This window comes from Pteropus vampyrus, unplaced genomic scaffold, assembly GCF_000151845.1.
Source record: "Pteropus vampyrus isolate Shadow unplaced genomic scaffold, Pvam_2.0 Scaffold41, whole genome shotgun sequence".
Classification (NCBI taxonomy): Eukaryota; Metazoa; Chordata; class Mammalia; order Chiroptera; family Pteropodidae; genus Pteropus; species Pteropus vampyrus.
The window spans coordinates 6,632,709-6,639,340 of record NW_011888822.1 but is presented as its reverse complement, the minus strand read 5'-3'; the positions used below and the strand labels follow the sequence as shown (position 1 = coordinate 6,639,340).

Below are 6,632 nucleotides of genomic sequence, written 5' to 3'. Positions count from 1 at the left end.
GGTAGGAAGAGAGCGAGAGTTGAAGCTGCCAGGCTCAGAACTGGCACAGTATTGCTTCCACCACATTCTATTGGTCCAAACAAATCACCAGGTCATTCCTGATTCAAGAAGGCAGGGGACATATACGCTACCTCTTGATGGGAGAAATTACTTGTGGCCATCTTTGCAGGTGATTAATCTACATACTTACCTTCTCTGAATCTTTGTCAATGCACCTCGAATGAGAAAAAATAGTATTTTTTTAGGTGGAGGTGGGGGGGGGCGGTTAGTCTGGTGACAAGACAAAGACTTTTATTTGATTTATAATATCTAAACCCAAGAAGAGTGTCAGAACTCCCCTAAGGAAATAAGGATATTTAAATGATTATCTAAAGAATGTAGTTCATGGGTAAGAATGACAGTATAATATGTATATGTCTATATGTTTAAGATAAATTCGAAATTTGTCAAAATCTTAACTGTCCTTTTGGAAATAAATACAAAAGGCAATAAAACTCTCAAATACTTCTTATTGGTCTGACTGCATGTCAAAGAAAAAGAGATTTGAACAGCACATGAGGATTTTACCAAAATCTCATGGGCAGCAGATGTTTTGAATACTCTTCAGTTATGGAGCAATAATGCCAACCACATGCTTGCCTATATTTTTGAAATTATTATATTAAGAGCTTGTGAAAATATGGAACATGTAAACACACACACAAGCACATAAAAATACATAAAGCACAAAGAGTATGGTCTGTCCTTGTGGCAGTGATGGGGGACACAGTCACAGGAGGTTTGTATCTGGGGTACATATGGTGACCTGGTGCTTCTTAATCTTTAAATGTTCAAACAAATTACCCATGGACCTTATTAAGAGGCAGATTCTGATCCAGTGGGTCTGGGGTGGAGGCTGAGATTCACATTTCTGACAAGCTTGAGGTGACATTGATGCTGCCGGTGCATAGATTTGAAGAACAAGCTTGTATATGATGGGGGAGAGGTTGCTTGATAAGTTTTTTTTCCCTGTGGAGCAGGCAGGGCTCAGGCAGCAAATGTTGCCTCTGTACCTATCACTTGCCTGAAACTGTGCTAGACAATAGGAATACCAAGATAGGGCTAAGACTTAGGCTCTCAACTTAGTGAGCTGCCAGTCTAGAAGGAGAGAGAAACACAGAAATAATTGGGAGAGTGATAAGAGAGTTTAAGTTAACTGTGATTGTGGTGGATTAACTGTTAGCACAGGCTTTGGGTTCCTAACTCAGCTCCTAACCAGGATGTGGTTTGGGTAACTTGATTGACTAGTGTCTCAGTATCTTCATCTATAAAATAATTTTACATTACCTACCTCATAGAATTCTTATGTGACTTTAGTGAAATTAAGCCACAATGTAAAACAGCGCCTAGTGCATCGTAAGTGCTCAGTAATTATTAACCATTATTATTATACAAGTGCTGCTGTATATGGTATGGAAAAAGGCTAATATATTTATTTTCAAATTTTTTAGCATATTAATCATAGAGGAAATTTGGGTAAGCTATTAGCAAGTATGGAAAAGGAAAGAAATTATGTCTATTCTCACAATACCCTTGAGAAACAAGTATTGTGACACATCTCATAAGACATGTACTGAACATAAGGCATGTGTAACAGTGGTTGAGATGGAACTTTGATTTAAGATTCTACTTATTCTTGAGCCTGCGTGACCTTGACACAATCATTTAACCTCAGCTTTCTCATCAATAAAGTGGGAACGATAACAACTGTCATATTCAAAGTTTATGAGGTTCAAATGTCATAATGAATCTTTGGTGTCAACAGAGTTGGCTTGGAATTTTGGCCTTGTCACTTACTAGCTTGTGTGGCCTGGAGAATTTTTTTAAACTTCTACCTCAATGAAAAAAAGTATATAAAGCACTCAGCCAAGTGACATATACATAATGTGTTCAGTAAATGATAGCTGTTGTTATGATGGGACATTGCTTTGAATGATATAAGGTATATGACTTCATGAAGATTATTATTATAAGTTATGATAAATTTACTGTGCTTTATATACATTGAAGTGTTGCTTTTCAGTTGCTGGCAGTAACACATAAACTTTGATTTCCTGCCACATCCTCTTTCATGTGTTGCTCCAATTGGAAAGGCAGCAGATTGGGAGGAGTGGGGAGAGATGCAGTCTCTGGTGATGACGTAATTAGTCCATCCCTCCATCACTGGAGCAAAGAGCCTCTTAGACTGATCATCACTTCAGAATTTCAGAATTTTAAAATGCTCATAGCTTTCATAAAATTTTTCTTTATCCTTTCAATGAACCAGTTAAAATTGCAAATTCACAAGGCAAAGACAATTGTACAGGTTCTAGTTTGTGTTAGAAGGTGTACTCTAATGATTTTTGGCCCTTGGTTGATGATGTTCTGTAGAAAAGGGCAGGGGCATGTGCAGGGTTGCAGTTGAGCTGAAGGCATTAGCCATTCTTGCTGTGGAAATGCAGCAGCTGTAGCTTAGCACTATCTGAGCATAAACCAATATTCTAATAGCCAAAGCTTGCACGATAAAACACACTTCTCCCTACCTTCACCAAAGAAAACTTGTGAAATGGGGAACAGAGAAATCTTAAAATTATCTCTTCTTATGTTCCATCCCTGGACTCATTAGTTTCCTCCCTTACCTTCAACACCAATCCATCTTGTTGACAAGATTATTGCGAAGAAGGAGTTAATGAGTATACAGCTTTATTTTCCTTAGAAGAGAGATACAAAGCAGGCTCAAAGCAAGGCTGTCATCACCCTGCAAGTCTCCAGGGGTTCTATAGGTAATTATTAACTCTTTGTGGCATTCCTGGAAAAAAAAAAATCTCTATGCTGAAAGCACCTACTAAGATTTTAATTTTTTCAGAGTTCAAATTCAATAACACCTTAAAAATAAGCCTTAGATATGTGTAGCCCTAAACAGTTTATAGCCCCTTGCATCCGATATCAAAATGTATCCTTCCTTAACTGTCTTAGCACTCAGGTCAGAAGTACCATTACCCTTGTTTCCATTTGAAAAAACTGAGGCTTAAAAAAAGGAAATGAGTGGGCAAAGGTTTCATGGATAATAAGGCCTGGCTAGAATCCAGGTCTTCTGCCCTGTTGCTCTTCTAAAGTACTGAATATAACGTAAAATCTCTTCTAACTGTAAGAAAGCACCTCCATATCCCAGCATTCTGTAAAACACCTATTATCACCACCTAGAACTGTAACAAACTGCCACAATTCAGTCCCCTGAAATTTGTGTTTTTAAAAAGAAATCTCTGTGATCTACCTGCTTTCTTGTTATTTTGTTATTTGCTTCTCTCCTCACTTGGTGATTTCAGGCTATTTAAATGTTGAGTTACTGTCTATGGCCAGGCTACCCTGAACAAGCTTGATGCCATCTGATCTCGGAAGCTAAGCAGGGTTGGGCCTGGTTAGTACTTGGATGGGAGATGACCTAGGAAAACCAGGTTCTGTAGGCATTAAATAAATAAATAAAAATAAAAAAATAAGGGATCGTAAACTGACAAGCAAAATTATATAATTGTATTAACCAATGTTACCCCAATAAACTTAATAATAAAAAAAAACCTATAAAAAAATGTTGGGCTCCTCTCTTGCAGTGAGTTTGAGATGATTAGCCCCTAGGGCTTCTGTATTTCAGAGTGACCTACAGTCATTGTCTTTGGGGATTTGATTTGACACTGGCCCTAGAGTTTGGTCTGTGGCAGATTAAAACAAACTGGCGAACCTAAAGTCCTTGTATGACCTCTTTGAGAAATAAGTAATCAAAATTGTGAAAATAACAGTGGAGGAAAATGAGGACCCAGAGGGCCCAAATCAACTGTTATCCTGTGCTGAATGGACCAAGACCTGTTCTTTTATAAGCAGGGATGTAGACTCCCTCAGAAACTGGCCCTCATTGTTGTTCAGGTCTCTCTGATCTTAGGTTATTGCTACAGATGAATTCTCCCCTGAGCTCAACATCACTGCACTCCAAGCTCACACTCTCCTCTCAGTCACAAGCAGGTTGCTAGTATGTGGGCAAACTTCCATACATGGTATGGGGAGCAGACATGACTTCATGCTCTGCTGTAGACGAGAGGAACTGCCAAGGCTCAGGCGCCCAGTCCCCCCAAGAGTTCCTCGGTTTTGGAATCCTCCGCTCTGGCTGTGGTAACCAGACCACAGGGGATGCTTTAGATTTATGGGCACACCCTTACCTTGCAGAATCTCAGATCTTATCCTCCAGAACTTTTCCGTTCCTGAAAAGCATTACATGGTTATACCCACAAGCATTTGGAAAACATTTGACAAAAAAGTATTCGTTTTTCAATACTAATAATTGAACAAGTCTGAAAGATAATTTTAGGTCAGCAGATTAAGTTCGATGAGTTCAATTTCTTTTTCCTACATTGGGGGGTAGGGGCAAGGAGAATCTGACAGGTTTTTTGTTTTTTGTTTTTTTTTGTTTTTCTATGCCTATAGCACCTGATCTTCCTAGGTGGTCTCCCATCCAAGTACTAACCAGGCCCGACCCTGCTTAGCTTCAGAGGTCAGACATCGGGCTTGTTCAGAGTGGCATGGCTGTAGACTGTGGGCCATGGCTCCCCTGGGGCATGAACCCAGGACTTTCTGCGTGTAAAGCAGAGGTGCTAACCACTACACTATGGAACCACATCCTGACAGTTTTGTTTAAGGAAATGTTTGTGGATATTCTGCATTAAATTACAATTTGGTGTTCTTTGGTCTTGGAAAATTTAAGACACATTGATGTAGAAGACTTTGTAAATTTGGAGTACTTTAAATTTAATTTATCTTCTTATTATTTTATCAAAAGGCATTATAACAAAGAGATATATTTCTTCCTATTGAGATGGAATGTGTATGTTTATATGGATTACAAATGAAACATAAAAGTTGGTTAAAGACCTAGGTAGACTGGGTCAGGTGCAGCATTTTTCTGATAATGCTTCCCGGGAATCATATTTGCATTGATTTACACACATAGTTGAGCATTGCTTTGGGCATCACTTGCTGAGGTGATGCAAACGAAAGGGAGAGAAGGAGGGAGAGGGAGAGAGAGAAAGAGATACGGGGCACCATTATCCCATAGCACAATGAATTAGAAGTAGGGGGAAAAGGAAAAAGAAGAGTAGAAGGAATAAGAAGAAATCATCAACCACTTGACTACCAAGCCCAAACCCAAGTTTGGGTGAAGAAAAGAGATGCTCTTATGGCTGAGGGAAAGCTTAACAACACAACTAAACCAAACTCTTTGGAATGTGTTAAAAACTGAACAAAATCCTTTGAATAATTTTTGCTTTTTCCTCCTGAGGAACATCCGATCTTCTCCATTTTCATAAAACAGAAGTCAGATTCCATTTGCAAGAGCAAATGTTTTTCAACAGACTTGACTTGCTTAATTTTCCCGACAATGTATAGTTATGTTAGAAACTTGCATACTCTTGGGAAGGGACATGGGACACCAGTAAACCAAAATGCTAAGAGGGGCAGCTATATATTACTGTGCTAATCCTTTCCATTTTTCACGGTGTGTGTGTGTGTGTGTGTGTGTGTGTGTGTGTGTGTGCGCGCGTGTGTGTGTGTGTGTGTGTGTGTGTGTTCCTGCTCTCTCCCACCCTACCCTGTGGGCACCTGCCTTACTGTTTCAATGCACTGTCATAACACTTGGCTACTATGTTCTGACCTTACTGTAAGAGTTAGCAACTTTGTAACAATTAGTTCCCTTTTTATTCTCTTAGGAGTACTCTATCTATAGCTTCTTGAAAACTGGTTTTAAAAAAATCTCTGATTTAAACAAACAAAGCATACCCTTTGTGGAAGGCTGGAGCGTTTCTAGAAGTACCCTTCAACTAACTAGAATGTGAGTGGAGATGGGGGTGGGAGTTTGTGCATCTTCAAGAATTGGTTTCTGCAGAGCACATTCATTTTGGTAATCAAAGACATATTGCTGGATTGAAGAGGCCAAAATCAAGTCAGGAGCAGAAAAGAGCTCTCGTGGGAAGAAAGATTGTCACTCCTAATGAAATAACTAAAGATGCTCCAATCAGTAGGAAATTTGCCTTTGCTCCTAAAGGGCACCTGGAAAACGGAGTGCAGATTTGCTCTAAATCTAAAGCTACATCTAAATCTAAATCTTCAGCCCTGTTTGTAGCCAGAGGAGGAGGAAAGAAACCTTGCGGCCAGACTGCTCCAAAGTTGGTGTGTTACCCTCTTAACCAATTTTCTCCCCTCTCCTAGACTCTGAGGGCCTCCTATCTTTACTCTTCCTCTCCCCCGTCTGCATTCGCCTTCTCCGCCAACAGTTAGCCGGTTTCCTTTAGGACCTGGAGGATGTCTCTTCCTTTTCCCCTCCCAGTCCGTCCCCCCCCCATCCCGCCGCCCCGGGCCCTTCACACCTTGGGTGGGAAAAGGGAGTGGGGCGGGGTGGCAGAAGAGGCGGGAGGGGCGGGATCTTGGTGAGCGTTCCAATGGCCCTTCAGGCTGGTCGCTGTTGACTCCGGCAGCCAATGAGCAGCAGGCGGGGGGCGTGGCAGGGCGCCCCTGCATTGCATCCAACGTGGGCCAGCAGGAGGCCGCGGGCCGCGGAGCCCAGGGGGTGTGTG

At 40.8% G+C, this 6,632-nt stretch overlaps 2 pseudogenes; one reads left to right on the top strand and one right to left on the bottom strand.

The window, feature by feature from the left end:
- The first annotated feature begins 3,366 nt into the window (after nucleotides 1-3,366).
- LOC111738679 lies at nucleotides 3,367-3,485 on the top strand (annotated as a pseudogene).
- A 997-nt stretch (nucleotides 3,486-4,482) lies between these two features.
- Nucleotides 4,483-4,598, bottom strand: LOC111738675 (annotated as a pseudogene).
- Between the last annotated feature and the right edge of the window lie 2,034 nt (nucleotides 4,599-6,632).